Source organism: Centroberyx gerrardi, chromosome 3 (genome assembly GCF_048128805.1).
Source record: "Centroberyx gerrardi isolate f3 chromosome 3, fCenGer3.hap1.cur.20231027, whole genome shotgun sequence".
NCBI classification, from domain to species: Eukaryota; Metazoa; Chordata; class Actinopteri; order Beryciformes; family Berycidae; genus Centroberyx; species Centroberyx gerrardi.
In genome coordinates this window covers 21,721,413-21,742,062 of record NC_135999.1, presented here as the reverse complement: position 1 = coordinate 21,742,062, position 20,650 = coordinate 21,721,413, and the positions used below count along the sequence as shown (strand labels likewise).

Genomic DNA, 20,650 nt, shown 5'->3' with positions numbered 1-20,650 from the left:
GCGGGAGAGAGCGAGACAGAGAGAGCGAGAGAGAGAAGTTAAGTAGAGACAGGGTGGGGGGTGTTGGCATGTCTGCATTGCGCACAAGCTAGACCTAGACACCGACCCACCAATCAAACAACCCCAGAGACTGTAGGCTAGATGCACATGCGCACACACACACACACACTACTGAAATTGTAGAAAACCGTATAATTGAATTGACCATTTGTTTGTCTGAGCTGTCCTACAAGTGTGTTTTCACTTCATGCATGTTGTCAGCAAACTCACTGTAAACAATGTGTGAATGGATCATTAATGTAAACAGTTATGTGTTTCCTTTACTTCCATCATTCCTTCCATTCCCTCTCCCTCTCCTCGAGTTTAACCCCGTCTCTCGCTCCGAACCCCACAGTTGCTCTCCCCATCTTCTCACTTGACCTCCATATTCCCCTCTTCCTACCAGTTTTCCCTGTCTGGCTCTCTCTCCTTCTCTTATCATCCTCCACTGATGAAATGAGAAAGAGAGAGGGAGAGATGAGAGAGAGTGAGAAAGAGATTGAGAGAGAGAGAGAGAGAGAGAGAGAGAGAGAGAGAGAGAGAGAGAGAGAGAGAGAGAGAGAGAGAGAGAGAGAGAGAGAGAGAAGAGAGATGTATGCAATGATATTAATCTTTTCCTAATAGGTCTCGCTGTCCTTTCATCTGTCCCTCCTTGTCTCATCCCTCCATCTCATCTCTGCTTCAGGGTCCCATGCTTCCTCCATCTATCCTTTCATCATTTCCCTTCCCGTACTCTTCCTTTCACTCATCCCCAGATTCCGAACCCTTTCATCATCCTAACAACTTATTTTTTTTTATCTTTTCCTCCGTCCCTCGCACACCTCTCTCCCTCCTTTCCATCTCTCTGTCCTGACCTCTGCCCTGTGCCCAATCTCTCTGTCTATCTCTCCTTATCCGTGTCTCTCCTTATCCATTATCTCCCCAGCAATCATCCCTCTTTCCTCACCTCTCTGATCCTTCCATCCCTCTTTTATCTATAGATTCATCCATCCCTTCCACCTTTTAGCCTTCCTGTAATTAGACCTGTTTTTCTTTACCACCCCTCCCCCCATCTTTAGCTCCACTTTCTTGTTGCCAGTCTTCGCCTCTCCTGTCTGCCTCCAGACCTCTCGTCCTCCCCGTGTGATCATCCTTTTCTTTCCAAATATCACTCCTCATTTCCAACCTCCTTACATCTCCTTTCCTGTCATCAGGCGGCTCTGATCATTCCTTCCAGCTTTCGTTCTCCCTCCTCCTTCCCGCCTCCCTCCCGCTCCCTCCCTCCCTTGCTGGTTCCTGACCTCCATCCTCCCTGTGATCATCCCTCCAGAGTTGAGGCCATCTGTTCCTGCAGGAGAACCAAGCGCACCACCGCATCCTAGCCTCCAACACCAGCCAGGATCCGTGTGTTTATGCATGTGTGTGTGTGTGTCAATTTAGCTATGTGTGTGAGTGTGCTGTGTGTGCATTTGTGCGTATGTCTATGTGTTTGTATTTAACTGTGACCGCATATACCTCTGTGAGTGCCTGTACAAAAATGTCAGTGTTGCATATTCATGACACTGAGGGCGGAATACAATTTCTACCTTTTATAGAATTATCTTTCAGGTGTGTTCCATCAGTGATGGATTGGTGCATAAACAAAATCGCTTTGATGTCTAATGCATGATGGATGCATATGGATTATATGGAGATGATTATAGCTAATAAAGCTGATACCTGTGTGTGTGTGTGTATGCGTGTGTGTGTTTGAGGATGCAGGTTATCTCTTTTTGCCTCTCTCTGTAAGTATGTAGTGTGTGTGCGTGTGTGTGTGTGAGAGAGCGTGCACATGTGCTCATGTGGTAACAGTGAGAGTTCAGGCCCTGGGTGCACTCCCTGCTCGATTAGGAAGTAAACAATGTTTATTCAGGAGCAGCTGTCTAAGGGAGATGGCTGCGTGCACTCACTCTCACACACACACACACACACACACACAGAGGAAGATGAAGGCTTGGAAAAGAGAGCGACTGATTAGTGGCTCTATACAGCCAGGGAGGAGAGGGCCCAGTGGAGTATACACACACACACACACTCACACACTCACAAAGAAATAAATGCAGTGAGTTCACATGCAGATTTACACAAAGACAGAACAGCACTCCAAATGACCATTTTGAATAAGTTACAATTGAGAATCATGGGTGTCATTGAAAGGAGCCATGCATGGCAGCTCTGACTCTTCAGTCCGTAATTGAAACAGAACGGGGAACTCGCAGTGAACTCTACCCCACCAGGAGGAACAATACAGGAAAACCTCACTGTGCCGTTTCTCTTCATAGAAACACATGCGCCACTATTACAATTTTCTTCTGTCTCAGCATTTCAGGCATTTTGAATGGCTACCGATTACTTTGTTTTTAGAAAAAAAAAAAAAAGTTTTGTGGCCATATATCTTAAGTTTGGAAATGTAAGTACAGTAAATACTGAGAAAATACTTGTTATCTGATGGGGGGCTGGGGAATGGGGAACAGGGGTCCAGAAGGAAGTCTTGCTGAATTTGTTTCTGAGCCCCAGCATAGAATTTACCAGGGAAAAAAAGAGCCAAAACTTCAGAAATCTGCCATCACAACCAAAAAGTACTACAATTTGCTGTCCAATCCACCCACCTTTCTCTCTTTTCGTTCCTGATCCTTCCCTCTTTTCTCAGCAGCAGCTGTGTATTCCTCCTCAGGGCGATTCCTCCACTAGCAAGCAGGCCCGCTTTACAAGAATGACCCAATTTATCAGACACAGCACACACACTGTTGATGGATCTAATTAAAATCTGTGTACAAATCTTAAAAAGGCCAGTGGTAATCATATTTACGGCGTGAGCTTTCTGTTATTCTTTCACTGTATGAAACCAGGATAATCCAGTGAGTATAAAAAGGTTTTTTTTTTGGGGGGGGGAGTTTGATTCTGTCAGTTCCTTTCTACTCTGGTGTGTTCTATTCTATGACATTCATGTTTTCAGTTATATACACATGTCGCTGCACCATGATCTGTGATGATTAATTAACACTGAATCACTAGACTTGTTTAAGAAGGCAGGATTGTGAATGTTGAATGGCCCGTCAGTATAAACATGACATGGTGTAAATATGAGGCGTTGAAAAAGCTGCCATTATGTAGTATTCATTAGAGTGTCTGGGAATGAACTAACAAAAGGCCTTTGTATTGTGTGCTAAGTAAACAATTGCTTTGATTCAATAGAGCTCCCTCGCTCTCTGTGTGGGTCTCTCTGCGAGTCTCACATTTGAAAACAGTAGGACAGCTTCCATTCCCTGACCTAAATGTATTGTGACTAAATACATTTGCTTTGAACAGTGCCCTCCTCCCCCACCCCCACCTTAACACATTTTGTGCCACAAAATTATTCCAATGATTATTTTAATTATCTCATGCTAGCAAAAGCTGTTACCAACTCCTGCCAATATACTGCATATATACATTGTGTGTGTGCGTGCGTGTGTGTGTGTGCTTGTGTATGTTGAGGCTGGAGGTACTGTAGGCCTACTATTTCATAAAGCAATGTGGAAAGAGTTGGTTCCAATGGCATTTTAATCCCCCCCCCCCCATGCTAAAAGTAGTTATCTGAAAATGAAAATATAAAGTTTGATTCCAAAATGAGATATCCACCATTAGGGAAAAATGTGATGTCTACAAAATGATTGAGTGGAAAGAATGAAAAAATGAAACAAATTATGATGCATTTTTAAAGGGTAGTTAACTAAGACTGGATCATCTAAATTTTAGATATATTGAGTGATGAACTTCAGGGCATGATTTTTTTTTTTTTAAACAAAAAGGACATATATCACTTTGGAAATGAACTCAAATATACAGGGTGCAGTTCATCTTCACTGAATCCCACTGAGATTTATTGAAGGGACCAAATGTCATATTTGCTTGCAAGAAAGACAAAGTGTGAAGTCTGAAGCATATCATATAAAATGTTGAGTAAAAAGTCTTTCCCTTGAGTGAAATTTACAACAGAGTGAGCTCTTTAACCTATTGTTCTCTTATTTAATTTTTGTCCTTTCACATCATTTTCGGGAATGTACCTTTAATGTTGACACAGCAGGCTACAGCACTCTGTGCAGCTCCTAGACAAAAGTCATTTCAAATATATGAATTTTGAAATTTTATAATAAAAACTTGAGGGGGTAATTTTCAGCTGCCAGAAATAATGCATGTTAGAAAAATGACCATGCAACGCGGACACCCATCGCCATCATCATTTTGATTTTACATATTTATATGGACGTTTAGGTGCAAAGTCATTATGGCTACATTTAATCTGTCATCCCTATGCTGACGACTATTGAACATAACCAACTCATAACTCAAAGTCTAGACTGTATATTCTGGGATGCCACTCTGATGTCAAACAGGGAGCTGCTCCTTAGACAATGAAGGGGAAAATTACTTTGTGGGCTGATGATGTTTGTCTGCACCCTTTACACCCAGATGAGCTTTATTTGTCAGCGTTATAAATTCTGAACGTCTACCTTTTCCCCCAGAGTCTTTCAGAGTGGATAAGTCATTCCAGGCTCTGTCACCTTTTCCTCTCAACATATTTGAATGCTGAAATTCAGTATTATATAATTATATATATGTTGTTCTCCAGGTGCAGCAGCAGCATGGCAGTCTGTGTTCACTGACATGGACAGTAGTTCGGAAGAGTACATTATTCATATTCAACCTTGGCCCTATCTTTAGGTTTGGCTAGCAGCATTTGCTTAAGGGTGCTGTACTGTGATGTCACTCAGCTTTCATGACTTTGATATCCTGCTGATTCCAGCCATTTTAAGTTTTGGTCTACTGTTTAGCTTTTGTTGGCATGATTTGAGTCTTCCTTTTTCTTTGCCACAGAGGTATTCTTGCTATGCTGATCGTGTACTTGACATGTCACAAATTTTTGTACCGTTATCGGTTGCCAGTGTTTGATATTTTTGGCAACAGAACCTCATGTCCTCTAGCATTGCTCAGTCTGGTCTCTTTTACTCTCCTCTTTTTGTTTGCCTTGTTCTTTTCCCTTGTTCTTTCTCTCTTGCATAGTCTATTCCAGCCCCCCCTCTCTCTCTGCAAATATGAGCTCAGAGCACAACTGAACTGTCTTAATTAAAAAGGGTGTTTGCACAAAGGCTAAAAGTCCTGATAACATGATGTTTTCCACCAGTCTAAAATTAATGCCGCTCAGTGTGATGGCAGAGCTTGGGCTGCAATTAAAAACTGCTGTTGTTATGAAAGTCATAAAGACAAAAGGATAAATAAAATAGCAACCAGTCCACCCAACAGGCACTGCCTGCTGTAGCATTTCCGAAGCATATGAAAGCAATCTCTGCACCATTAGACATAATTAGCCTTTATTACATACATATATATTTATATATATTGTTTTTTTTTATCCCTGTAGTTTTATTTCTACATAAAATGCAGCCTGCTCTCTGCATACTTTATGCTACTAAAAGTTCTCTGATACCTTGAGAGTTGAATCAATAATTGTTCCTCTTCAGCACTTGACAACCCCTGTCATGGGGATGTATGCAGCCCCGCAGCACTTCTCCGACACGGTCTGTAATAGAGCAAGACTTATCAGAGCATTTTACTTTTCTAAGCTAGGTATAGGCAGCATTTTTCTTGCAATATTGACTATAGAGTAACAGCCAGCTGGCTTTACTTCATCCAGGGAACAGTCTTGCGTTATGCATCACTAATCTTTGCAATGCAAGTGTGAATACACTGCACAATTGGAAAAAACATGTTTAATCATCCAAACCTTAGCTAATGTCTCCATATCTTAACTATGAAGAAGAAGTTTCTGCATACTGTTCATACCCAAAGTCACAGCATATTTTCAGTACTGTATGTTTCTGCATACTGCTCACACCTAAGCTTCTGTACATTCCCATACCGTCAGCATACCTAACTGAAATACCAGTTTATCATACTCTCCATGCCAAGCACATGACATCTGGAGTTTACTGGTATACCCTAGTGAAGCATATTTTACCTCACCCCCCCCCTCTCTCTCTCTCTCTCCCTCTCTCTGTCCCCCCCCCCATCGCACACTCAGTGAAGTCCTGCTAAACAGATTAAGAAGGATAATAAAGTCACCAAGCGAGAGGGATTCCCTTCCTCTTCTCTCTCTCAATCTCTCTCTCTCTCTCTCACTCACACACACACACACACATACGCAGTTAAGATGTACAGCAAAATTGTTGATCCTTGTCTCTTCCTTCCTACAGAAGACCCTCCTGGGTATTGAAGTATGTGGGCGCTGGCATCATGTCTAGAAGAACAGCAGATGGGAAAAAGTCTCCCAGGTGAGGAAAATATCAGAGGTGCTTGCAAGGAGAACACAAGGAACTGAGAAAAGCACAGGCACATACACACATACGGCAGGGAATGGAATTCATTTTAAAATGCTCTAAAGAAACACCTCGTTAGCTGATGCTCGTCGCTCAATATTTTTAAAAATACAACTGAAGCTACTGTATCTAAAATATTACTTTTCTTTTCATTTCGTAAGAGTAGGTGTTGCATTTTTAAATGATTGATTTCTCACTTTGGAATAAAACGCCTCATTTACAAATAAGAATTACATGCACTAAGCAGAGGCCTCACTGAACTGAACAGACTGAAAGACTTTTTTTTTTTTCCACACAGTTGTATTGACTGAGGTTTCAGTACAAAATTTGGCTGTGCATAATAGCTATAAACATGTGAAATTCATTCATTGTAAAAAAAAATAAAAAAAAAAATAGGGGCAAATTGTATTTTTTTCAACTGTGAGATCTGTGAGTTGTGAGTCTGTAAGTTTCTGAGTTGTGTACATAATATTTTCCGTTATATAAAAGTTATTGAAAACTTCTACCCTCCAAGAACTTTAACGTGCATTAACAATGTCACATGTGTATATGTGTACATTATAAAAAAAATACAATCCCAAAAATACTGAATGGGGTAAATAGGTCTTTACCCATCCTAGGCATTCAAAGCACTGAACACTACAGATAAAGCATATACAAACACATAGAGGGGATTTCAAAAGCATAACATTATCTGTCCAATAGCAGACTCCTCGGTAGGTATTCCCTGAGGGGGGAAAATACACAGCAGGATTTTTCAGCACTGACAAAGATTTTCAGAGTCGTTCCCTAAGCTTCTAGGATTCAGGAATATTAAGCTTCTGTAAAGTAAGCTGGTAGCTACAATGCCTTAGCCCTAAACCAGGGAGGATTCTAAAATACTAATCCAGTAATAAAATCAGCTATTACATGTCTGATCCATGTTGACATTTAGGAATGCACATTTGGCTTTAAATTAACTTCACTATCTATACTACTGAATGCCACAACATCCAGCATTGAGTGTTTTTATGTCTTAATAACCATGACCTTTTTCTTTGCCAATTGGATCTGATGCAAGAATCAATCTGCTGCTTCTAGTAAAGAAACTGCTCTACGGATTTTTTTTTTTTTAGGAAGGTAATGGTCAGCTGGTGTCCACAGTCAGCACAGAGGAGAGTATGGTGGGAGCCGTGTTGTGTTTGTACGACTTGTACCGACCTTGTATTATTAGCAATGAAAGGAAGCTTTCTCTGCTCACCCTCCACAATGGTACATGATGAGGATGCACACATACACACACACACACATAGAAACATGCTAATCCATGTGCAAACCTGCTTCCCATCTTATGTTCTGAGCATAAAATTAGTTTACATAGTGCCATTACAAGAGTCCCTTGTCCATTAATGAGTGTTAGTCCATTGGCTGGAGAAAGCTGATTTTGCTGCTTTCAGACACAAACAAAATCAATCAGCTGTGTTGATGTGACTCGCACTGTCTCACTGGTCATTTCCCTCTAAGCCCCACGCATCCTTTTGATAGGGAAGGTTACAGGTTTTCTAGCATGAGTCATGACAGCGACAAGGTCTGACAGCTAAGTCTTCAGGATAATTATAAACTTGAGCTTTTTTCAGTGGAATGGATACTGCGTCTTCTACCTTAGTGCTGTGCTGGCTTATTTGTTGTGCTATCATGTAAGCTTAAAATACTCTTTTCTTGTATTTGGAGAAAAACAAAACAAACAAACAAAAAACTTTTGTCTTTGGAATTAGATTGATAGAGAGCTTAAGATGTTTGTCATTGCCACTCTTATTAGAGTCTCTATTTTAGAAAAAAAAAAAATGAAGATAGCACATGAGGGCAAATGGTAAATCAAATTTTGGCATCAGAAATATTTATATATTTAAGGTTAAGAGTTGATGTCTCATTAAACACCTTGGCAAAAATAAATGAATAAATAAATAGATAAATAACTAAGTAGATAAACAGCACTCACAGAAGTTTCTTGATTTCCTTGTGACAGCTCCAACCCACACCCAACCACCCAGTGTTAAGATCTTTGTTGAGAATCGTAACAATTCAGGTGTTGACACCATATTAAATGTAAACTTTTATTCATTTATTTTTTTAATTTCTTCCTTTCTTGTTCCTTTCCTAGAATGTTGATGTGCTTGTTCTTCGTTTGCAGTGCTTGTTTGTTTTTCTTTGCTGTCTTAAGTGGATTGACTTACAGGTCATTATGAAGTGGATGTTTTCACTGTCTCCCTTAAAAAGATAATTTAATCTTTGCTTATTTAGGCACTATATCCAAACAGGGAATTGACTTTTTTGGAAAATAGGGCAACTACAAACAAATCACAGCTCAGAATGCCATTTCTATTTGCCGTGGGACTAATTGTACTGCACAGTAACGGAGCAAAGATGCAATTTTGCATTTTGGATGCACAATCCCTTTAATTAGTGAATAATGTGGTCAACCGACATTGTAAATGCTGCAATCTTACTTCAGTTTGTCACAGCAAAATTAGTCTATGAAAAGAACAAGGATGTTAGTTTCCTGCAAAACACTGATGCAGCAAAATTCACAGTGATTTAGGAACCTGCTTTTAAAATTCATAGCAGTTCACTCTGTTTTCGAATTCTATTGCTGACAAAATTAAACCAGGGACTTGGGTGGGCTACGGTATCATGCTTGCAGCCTTTATCTTGAAACAAATTTAGAATTCCCCAATCAAAACCCTTCAGCTGTTGAAGCCACAGTTTCTCGAGAATAATTTGGAGGGCTAATAATTAATTTTCCCGCAACTAACCATGGATTCCTACCCAGTCTTTGGAAAGCAGCGGTGCACAGTGCCAAGCCCTCAGTGTAAAGGCCCTGTCATCGCTATAAAGCAGACACTGAGGTGTGGGGTATAGGCCTCTCAGGGAGACAGGGTCTGTGGCTGACAATTGAAGCGTTTTGTATGTAGCACACACACACACAGACACACACACACACAAACTTGTACTAACAAACACACTCAGTGACACCTGCAGTGACTCACAAACACACAAACAAATGCAAAGACAGATAGTGACAGTTCAGGTGATGCGCGCGCACACACACGCACACATACACACACACACCTACACCTCCTCCTCTCCTGGGTTGATCAGAGACTGTTATAGTGTCACCTAGCTCCCCAGCTCTAACCCCCCAGGAGATCGCTCTCTGTCACTGACACCACTCTGTAGACAGCCTCATACAGAAACACACACACAGGTTTGCTACCTGTGTGTGTGTGTGTGTGTGTGTGTGTGTGTGTGTGTGTGTGTGTGTGTGTGTGTGTGTGTTTATCAGGGGAAGTAAGGGAAGTGTTTCCTCCCTGTGGAAAATTTACCCACTGTTATACTGTTGCATCACTTCTCTTCTAGCAAGAACTTAAGAATATTTACAGTATAAATACGGCAAGCACCAAAGCATTAATGGCATCGATATTAGTTTAATTGACTTTGAAATAAAAACGTAAACAGTTCAAAGACAGTTAACGTGACTGGTTACTTTTTTAAAAGGCTGACAAAGCCAACTTTCAATGAAAACAAAAAAAATCTCACATCTCTCCCAGAGCTGCACAGTTCAAAGTGTCTAATTTTACAGCTTGTTTTACAGTTTTGGCTACATAAACCAAAAAAGCCAGTCGCAGTTAAAAGTACATTGTTTCCCAAGTGAGAAGGACATAATTCTTTTTATCTCTCTGAAGGCCCAGGGAAATGTGGAATCTACACACAGAACAACAAAGAAATAGCACAGACTCTTCTAGTCCCTCTGTTTTGACATCTCCAGGCAGAATGCCACGGCTGAGCTAATGGTGTGGTAAGCGATAAAATGTAGGTTTATGAGGGATTAGTTGGCTGTGTGTGCCGTAGACACACACACACACACACACACAAACACATACACACACACGTACACACGAGATTCCCCAAGTTTAGGGATGCATTAGTGGTGTTTACGACAGCTTTGAGTGGAGCTTACTCCAGCTCTGGCATCCCCCCCCCCCCCCACTCCTGCACACACATGCGCACACACACACACACACAGACACACACATGCATACACGCACGCACTGACCGCAGAGACCGGTATGACGGGGGTTTAGTTAAAGACTGGAATTCTCAGTCACAGATGGTCAGGTCATTGAGATTGGAGAGAGGAGGGTGGGGGGGGGGAGCGGAGCGGTAGGTGCAGAGTGTGTGGTGTGCATCCATGTTTGCCGTACTGGGATTCTAAGGCAGAAGAGGCAGAGGGGAAATAGTTTTAGCGAAGAGCGAGAGAGATAGAAATGTGGATTGGGAGAGACAGCAAGTGGGCCAGGGGGTGGGAGGGAGAGAGGGACGGGATGGGTGAGACGGGCGGGGGTGGGATAGTCAGAGAAACCGCACGGGGTAGACTAGTGGTGTTAATGAAGAGAAGGGGGGTGGGGGTGAGGGGGAATACAGCAAAGGATGGAAGCAAAGGGGTTGGGAGTTTGGGTGAGAGTGACGAACATAAGGGTGAATGAGAACAAGGGAAGAGGCAGCGGGGGGAAATAACCATGCAGGCGAAGAACAACAGAGAGAAAGAAAGAGAGAGGGAGATGCAGAGGGAGAGGGCAGGGCGGAGGAATTATGTAAAGTACTGTTTAATTGGCTTTTCCAGTGTGCATCCCAGTAATCTTCACTATATGCATTATTGATCTATTATTAAAAACCCAAATAGCCTGCATTTAGCTGGGGCACAGATTGACGCAAGCTGACAGTCCGCGGCTGGGGATCTCAAAGGGTTCACAGCCTAAAGCAGTTCCTACAGAGTTCTGCCAAATTCTCGCTTAACTCCACAGTCTCATTTAACAGATTTTATTTTCATTTTAATGAGTGTCCACCAAGAAGAGAATTTTTTTTTTTTTTTTTTTAAATGCTCTTGTCTCTCAGCTGTGAGGAAGTTCCGGAGTCAATTTAAGAACCGCCGAAGAAACGTTGACTAGCTGTGAAATAGTGTGTTTTGCAACGAACAGTGGGGTTTTTTCGGCCATGTCTGTTTAGAATAACAAAGTAGCAAGAGGTAGTCAGGTAGATCGTTGTCGGAGTGTCAACCTCTATAACACACACAAACACGCAAAAAAATACACACACAAGCACACACTCGCTTCCCTCTCCCCTCCTATCTCAAGTGACAGATTAAACACTGTGTCTTTATTATGGAAATTTTTCTGTGTCTAAAAGACGGGCTGTGCTTGATATAGGACACACATACACACATGCACATACACACACACACACACACACACACATTTAGCTAAACTGCAGAGCTTAACAAACAGTGGAATCTTCTTAAATCTATACTAATCCATTATCCTCTGGGTGTGCTGTTTCCGTCTCCTCTCAGTGGGAGGGACCAGTGTGTGTGTTGTGGGGTGCTGATGTTGTTTGTGTTAATGTGTATCACAGTGCATGTCTATGGGTGTATACCTGCATATATGCCCATATCTGAACACACAAAGGTGTGTGTGGGAATGTGTGTGTGTGTGTGTGTGTGTGTGTGTTGTAAGTCCTTGTTAGCTACTGCTAAAATAAAGATTTTTTCCTGGGGTCTACACAAAAACACAATACAATACACAATCAAAAATCAAAAGCAAGCAACAAATTGCTGTCCCCTCCCCCCACCAACCCGTGTGTGTGTGTGTGTGTGTGTGTGTGCTGCGTGTGGATTCAGAGAAGACTGTATGGCAAATGAGGCAGCATCTGTTGTGTTCTCTGCTGTGACGAAACACCAATCAAAGATGATTATGATGTTGACAAAGTTACCCAGCAGATAGCACTCATCCCACCTCTGCAGGAGTCCACTGTCTTAAAGGAAACAGGATCCTGTCTGGAAAAAATAAATATCAACCAAGGTCTTAAAGCTCTATTTAGCACTTTTAATTGCTATTAGTGTTGGAGTTGGCCGTTCCAAGCTCCGATGAAACCATCAACGAAACATGAGACACGCTGGAACACCCGGTTCTGAGCGGCGGTGTAACTGGCGGGAAATAGTCTGGGTACTAGTAGACGCTAACACTAATGCTAACTATCGCGGCCATGTTAGCATCGTAGCTATATATTAGCCCGTTAGCTTGTGTGAGTAGTATTCTACAAGGGCAGACACAACACTTTATCCCAAGCTTACAGTATTGTGTGTTTATGTGTACAAACAATTTTATCCCAAGCACCTTACAGTGTCACGAGTGTTTATGTGATCAATAAGCACACACTTGTTTGTTGTCTGATGTCATTAAAAGTGCGACGGCAGTAAAATCGACAGATGCAGTTATGAATTCTGAATGAAGTGATCACACTGAGCTTTAAGTTACCAATTTATTTAAATTTTGTGCAATCAATCATTTTGTAAGAGTAGGTGTCACTTTTTTTCAAACGATGAATATTGATCATGAGTTGTGTTCTACATATTAGATACATAGACATACCCCAGTTTGTGCAGTGCTTATACTACAAAAGTGCTCTTGCTTCAAACAGGTTTTGCTACAAGTTTATTGGATGTGGTCTTATACCATGATTATAATCAGCAACAAAACATAGGAAAAGCTGATGAACAACAGCTTTGAGGTAAGAAGGTTTTCATGAGACAACAAAGAAAATCCTTGGATTGTTGTTGTATTGACAATCTAACAGATGTGCGTCAACGTGGATCAATAGTCAGGACTAACAGTCTAATTCTCAAGGCTTCAAGCAGATATAGGACTAATTCAGTGGAACACATGTTGTTGAGGGATTGTTGGTTTATACTCCCCAGCGGTGAAGGTTCATGGGTCGTCTAGGAATAATGTAAGCCTCTGGATTTAGAACGGGGTCTTAGCACTGAGAGCTGTTATTAGTATGACCATTATCTTGACCTTTAGGCTCAGGCTCAGTATTTTGATATTTGTCCCCTGAAGATTTTTCTTCAGCTAAGCCATTTACTGTTTTTATACATAATTTCACATATCTCATGGTACTATATGCATTCCATTTTAAAGCTGAAAATACCCCTAAAAAAAGTACTAATAAAAAAACAAACAAGAAGATTAGATTCTTGAATGTATGTATTTGTGGAATGTATATTTTTTCTAAATCTATTTCATCTTTAGGCAAATACAGGTGAGGAGGAGCGCTACAGTGGGTCCTCAGTGTGGGAAGGATAGGTGCTCTTTGGAAGTTAGTGTCAATTCAGTAGGAAACAACAAAAATTGGGTGAAATCCTCAGAGTATGCAATGAACGATAATCAAAAGGGAATCACAAAAAGAAAAAGTCCAAGGCATTCCATCTATTTCCAAAAGTTAAAAAGCCTTTATTGGTTACATGGCTAGGAATACTACAAACATTGACTTTTTCTTTTTGGGAAGTGAAAAACACTTATTTCCAACATGGTCCCAAGATGTTAAAAAGACAAAGAAAAACACAAGGAAGCACAAGACATTGAACATAAAAACTAAACAAACACAATCCTGAAAAACCAAAAACACATCACCACCATTACAAGATAAAAAATAACTCCTACATCAGAAAAACAAGGACAGCTAAAGTAACAATGTCATTGCAGATTTCATTATAAATCTGTTACCCTGTTCCATAAAAAAGTCCTAACCTGACTTCTATAAGCCCCTCTCATATTTAAAAACTTGACGTGTAACGGAAGGCTGTTCCACAACATGGCACCAGTATAAAAAAAGGAACTTCTAGCTACATTATTCACTCGAGGCACTTGACATGAACGCACACTGGCCCTGGTATTATAGTTATGCTGAGTATGGACCATTGTTATCTGAGAACACAAGTACTGAGGAGCATACCCATTGATAATATTGTACATATGATGCAGCTTCTGTTGTTCTACTCTGAGCTGTACTGGCAGCAGTCCTACCCTTCTGAATTCATCACTACCAACATGAGTTCGAGGGGATGCATTTAATAAATACCGAATAATATTATTTTGCATCACCTGCAGTTTGTTCCTGAGTTTACCCCACTGTTTGCCTTCAATATTGTTTAGAACTGTTTATTTTAACTACTTATTCAACTATTTACATCCTACCTTGTTTATGACTAAATTATCTTAATCTCTCAGTTAACCATTTTTTCGTTCTTTATTGAACTAAATTCCTTTCAGTTTAATTGCCTTACTGAATTATTTTCATCTAACTTTATTAGGAACTAACTTGTTTTAATCCCTTACTTTTACACCAGGGCTACAGGTAATTTAACCGTGTCGCAGTGTTTCAGTGCATAGAATTGAACACGCGCCGTGGGTCTGTACAGGATCTGCTTGTTTCATCTGTAGTAGCACATCTGTAGTAGTCAACACATGAATTAGCGATGTTCAGCGATTCTCTTAGTTACCACAGTGTGCCACCACAGCACTTTGGTGTTAACAGGTGGAGTTTTTAAAGTCAGCGTAGTTTCACTCACTCCAATCATGCAAACCTCCCACTCCAACCCTCCACCCAAGCACCTATAAAGCACTAGTGCACTTGTTTCATAATAACAGTGATCTCTGAGTGGAGCTGAATGCAAATCTGAAGGATTTTTTGAAATTGACTACTGTATGGTTACCATGTGTTTTGGTATTGCAAACAAAAGGCTAGGCTACTACTTTTTTGAGACCTGAAGTCAATTTCAAATGATCAGTAAATATATTTTTATTGCTACTTCATGGATTCGGTCAGTCCACCCCCAAAAAATGGAGCAATAATTTGTGCAATAATTTTGTGCTGATATCTGGTATGTATATATGGATATCTGTTGATCCCAAAAGTTGCATTTAGATGAGTGACAACTTGTCGGACTCAGGAGAGCAATCCCGAAGCCGCACTGAGATGTGTGATGGCTTGTTGGACTTGGGTGAGTGTCCTATCAATTGGTGATGTCATTTAAGCCTTCCTCATCAGCTTTACTGAAAGGCTGATTTTTGATCGACTATGTCTATTGTTCCTGAAGTTGCAAAGACATGAGGGATACTTCATCGGACTCAGGAGAGAGTTTCCAATTGATTAGTGGTGTCATTTAAGCCCCTTTCTCTTTCCCAATTGGCTGTTTTTCATTGTCTGTCAGTCTGTCTCAGAAACTTGAACAAAATTTGTGCAGTTTTTTTTTTTATCATCCATATCTATTGATCCCATATTGGCATGAGTGATGGTTTGTCAGCCTCAAGAGCCATGACACATTAACATGTGTCATGGCTCCTTGGACTCGGGAGTGAGTATCCTATTCATAGTTTTCAGTCACGTGACTGGCACGGAGACCTGGAGGGCAAAACACTGTTCCAACATGGCGGCCAACACTGGACACTCCGTAGAACTGCAGCACAGGCCTGTCAATTTTCCATCTGTTTCAAGCCACGAATATTAAGATCACCTCTCAAAAGAAGAAAAACAAAGAAACTGCAAGTTTTGGGCACTTCCATATTCCATCCATATACAGCACCCGCTGCAGTATTTTAATCACTAAAAACAGTGAAGTCCCTGCCAGAGCTACAATTTGGCGATGTTTACTATATATCTTGTGGAGAATCCCTCCCCTTACACTGCCGCCAGGATGAAAGCGTACAAAAGTACAGACAGTTATATGTATTTTCGATCTGGATGGGTCAATAATGCTGCCGTTTGGGAAGTGAAGGACAAGAAATTCTTCATTGTCAAAGCAAAGGTGAGTGCTAATTAGCTAACGTTAGCTAACGTTAGCTAACTACCTAACGTTGATCCCAGGTGTTGTTAGTTTCAGGGTCACTGTAGTCAGCATTCTAGGGCAGTAGTGACAAGGTAGTAATATTGGTTAGGTTAACACGATGTCTTATGACATAAATCTAATCAAAACTTTTATCCAATGTCAGGTAAACCATTCCTACAGTTTAAATGACCCACCATTGACAGCCTGGGTTGCTGTGGAGAAGGAGGGATTGGTGCGATTTGGCCACTGCACTGGTATGGCAGGGTTAGGAGAAGTGTGTTCGCATATAGGTGCCATACTCTATGCTTTGCTAGCAGCTGTGAACAAACTGAGTGGCACTGCATGCACTGATGAGGCCTGTAACTGGAACGAGCCTAGTATGGCAGCCATAAGGACAGTAGGGTATGCAGAAGGGAGCCAGATAGCTTTCACAAAGGCCCAGAGAAAGAGATCTGCTGATGGGTGTGGTGACCTCCCCCCTGCCAAGATTCCACCTCCAACCCCAGATGAATGCACAGCATTCTACAATATGCTACATATATCAGAAAGCACTGAAAAGGAACCTGTCAAAAGCTCCATTTTGTCTGTTGTCCCTGGCCATGCAAAGAGGTCCATACCTCGGGCAGTGCAACTGAACATTCCTGCATCCCTAAGCAAGATGTACAAGCCCCAGTACAGGTCACTGTCACGCCAAGAACTGCAGGCAAAGAGTGAAGAGGTCTTTACAGGGTTGAGCATAACAGAAGAACATGTACATTTTTACATCAGTAAGTAAATGTGGTTGAAGACATGCATGTCAGGAATGTCCCAGGCACAAGTAACTAGGATAGTTCAAGTGCAGAAAACAAAGTTCTCCACAGAATTCAATAGTCATCTTTTTCTAATATTTTTTTCAATAAAAGTTAATTCATCACTGTTTAGATTTGTCACATATCACAAACTTGTTACTCAACCTTTTTCAATTGTAGTGCTGTGTGATAGAAAAGGAGACAAGACTACAATCAAAATGTGCCATGTGGTTTGACCAGAAGGCAGGAAGGGTGACTGCCTCAAACATCCGAGCAGCCTGCCACACTGACCCAGACAAACCAGCTGTCTCCCTGCTGAAGAAACTGTGCTATCCTGTGGCCTACAAGGACCCAAACAACAACACACCACACTCTCTCAGGTATTCACATCCACTTTACACTGGATGAAAGCAGCACACAAAAAAGTAGAAATCAGGATTCTCAAATAGGCCAAAAGTAACCACAAAAGTGATGGGGAGGGAAACCACGGCAATGTGCAGAAAAGTTTTTAATACAGCCTTAAAATACTCCTTTCACAACACTTAGGCTTATACAAAAACACAAAGCCTTAAATCTACATGCAGACCACTTGCACAGCAACACGTTTCGAGTTGCACTCTTTTTCAGGCAGCAATCTTTGCTGCCTCAAAAAGAGTTGCTGCCTGAAAAAGAGTGCAACTCGAAACACATTGCTATGCAAGTGGTCTGCATGTAGATTTAAGGCATTGTGTTTTTGTATAAGCCTACAACACTGAAAGATGAGTATTTTAAGGCTGTATTAAAAACTTTTCTGCACATTGCCGTGGTTTCCCTCCCTATCACTTTTGTGATTTATTTACATCCACTTACCTTATCACCTTGCTGTTAAAATACAAATGATCAAGATAAATAACACATCTGCTAATAAGGATGTCATTTGGAATGATGCCTTACAGTAGTAATGTTACTGTGATATGAGCAGTGTACATTGTTGAGGTTATCATTTATTACTATCATTTGATACTTAAGGTGTACAACATTTTTTCTGTTTTTAGATGGGGCACTGAACATGAGGGAAAGATAGTTGAGGAGTACACCAAGATGATGGAGAGCCACCACACCAACCTCACTGTCAGGAAGGGAGGGCTGGTCATCAACCCTCAATACCCATGGTTAGGGGCATCCCCAGACGGCATATTAACATGTGACTGCCATGACATGGGTGTGTTGGAGGTAAAGGCACCCAGCAGCCTTCAGAATAGCACTTTGATGGAGAAAAGCAAACAGGATAGCACGTTTTGTCTCCAAGAGGTGGAGGGTAAACTTTCATTGAAGAGGGACCATCAATACTTCTATCAGGTGCAGACACAAATTCATCTGACACAAGCAAGCTACTGCGACTTTGGTCTGGGGACCAGGGAAAGGAGGCAGAGGGGAAATCCACATTGAGATAATTCTGCCTGATACTGACTTTTTTGAAACCATGTGTGAAAAGGTTCACACATTTGTCCAGAAATGTGTCATTCCAGAGCTAGTAGCAAAAGTGTTTACAGCTCCTATTCTGGCAACATCACATGATACCACCAAACCATCTGAAGGCAAGGGCTGTTACTGTGAGGTGCCTGTCCTGCATAATGAAGACAGACTTGAGTGTAAATCAGGAATCTGTAAAAGACAATACATTCATAGAAGTTGTTTAAAGATTGACACCACTCATTTAAAAATTCAATTCAATTCATAGTGCAGTAACACACACTTTTTTCTAATGTTTAACCCAAAGGAACAATTGAGGGAGCCAAATTTGTCAGTGCACAGCACACATGGACTATTTTATCTAGAGGTGTAAGACCTTTAGGATGCTCAGCTTCACACATTTGAATTCCAATTGTACTTTGAAGTATGGTATACCGATTCCTTGCCTCACCGATAACTCTCGCTACATGGATCCTAACCGATGCAAGTCCTCATGTGGACTCCAATTCCACTGGACCCAGTTGCTTTTTCCCTTTAGTAAAAGCTGGGATCTTAAGCTCGTTTGTGCATTGTACAGACCAACTGAATCTGCCACATCAAACCCTCTATCAGCTAGTATCACATCACCTGGGTTGAGGCAATCCAAAAATCCACTTCTTTCAGTCAAGTGTTTGTCTCATGTTCTGCCACCCCATCCTTTTGATATAAAAGAAACTGTTCCTTGTGGCGTTATGCTAATTAGATATTTCATGGTATGGTGATGTTTGTATTTTGAGTATGTCTGTGCTCTTGCTCTTAGGTCTCTAGGCTTTTCAATGAAAATCTCAAAGCAGTCAGTAATACAGGCACATTTACGAAAGACCTGTCTAAATAGCATAGGCATTGACAGCAATCTTCTCGATTTGGCCAAAACACAAGTGCTGGAACAAGCCTTGCATTCAACACTTCAATGGTGCTTCTAAATGTTGGAATTGAGATCTTAAAGATACAACCAAGCAATGAAAGGAGAAGGTTCATTTTCAGCCTCATAAGAGTTAACAGCAGTTGTTGGAAGGGAGAGAGGTTTGCACCAGTCTGCAGAAATGATATCACAAACGTTAAAACTACTTGTAACTTGGAATATGTGGGGATTCCAGTCATTGCCTTCACTTTTTCAACATCTTTTTCAAAAACCAGTTCATCAAATGTTCCTGATTTAATAATGTCCTTCAGCCTATGGTTTTCCTCCCTGAGGTCATTGCATTCCCTTTGTAATCTTGCAATCTTCTCCTTGCATGGTTTGTTGTCACACTGTTGTTCATCCTCAGCCTCAGCAGGTGGCGCAGGCTCAGCGCCTGGCACTGATGACAATTCTAGGAGGACATCCACTGCATCTTGTTTCTTTTTCTCCTCCACCCTCTTGTTCTGCATTCTGCTGTGCTGCTCATACCTTTCCATGTCTTTCTCCCTTTTCCTCTTCTTGGTGGCTGGTGTGTGCGAGAAGACGGATGGAACCCAGTCAGGGGACAACGGGTCATCAGATTTGGTACCTATAAGTTAATGATACAAGCGGGTTTATGGCCAACATATGCCAACAAGTTAGAAGTAACGTTAGTAACGTTTGTGATATCATTCCTGCAGACTGGTAAAACCCTCTCTCCCTTCCAACAACTGCTGTTAACTCTTCAGACTGAAAATGAACATTCCCCTTAACTAACTTAGACAACTTAATATTTAGCTAGCGTTAGCTGTTAGCGAGCGTAACTCGTCAAGGCCACTGGAGTTGGTTGCGTCGGTCCACAAAGACGAACCATGTCAGAACGATTACGTAAAGATATAATGACTAAAAATACAATAATTTAAATACTCAGTGTTTACTTGAGCTTACCTTTGATGAAATGTTCGCTGCAAAGACGTGTGTACTTTGATGGTCGGACGGAGACACGTCTAATAGCACAAATTCACAATCTCCTCCTCTCTGGGTTTTCTTTCTTGGACGGGATTCTGTAGAAGCACAACCCAGGCTTGTCTCCTTGTCGGTTAGTGCATCCGATTGAACAACAACTATCCGGCATTTTGGCTAAACAAACAACAAACCTGGTAAAAAAAATAACTGGCAGGCAGCGGAAGAAAGCCTTGTTTTGCCCTCCAGGTGGGCGTTCCTATAAGGATGTGACGTCACGTGAAAACTATGAATTGATAGGTGATGCCATTTAAGCCCCTCCCCCTTTCCTGGTTGGCTTTATTTTGATCATCTACGGTATATCTATTGATCTCCAAGTTGCTCTGATATATTTAACTGTTTATATGTTGATTTC

At 41.3% G+C, this 20,650-nt stretch overlaps 1 pseudogene; it reads right to left on the bottom strand.

Annotated features, from left to right (window-relative positions):
• Positions 1 to 19,219: 19,219 nt before the first annotated feature.
• LOC139926406 (uncharacterized) lies at positions 19,220 to 20,407 on the bottom strand (annotated as a pseudogene).
• Between the last annotated feature and the right edge of the window lie 243 nt (positions 20,408 to 20,650).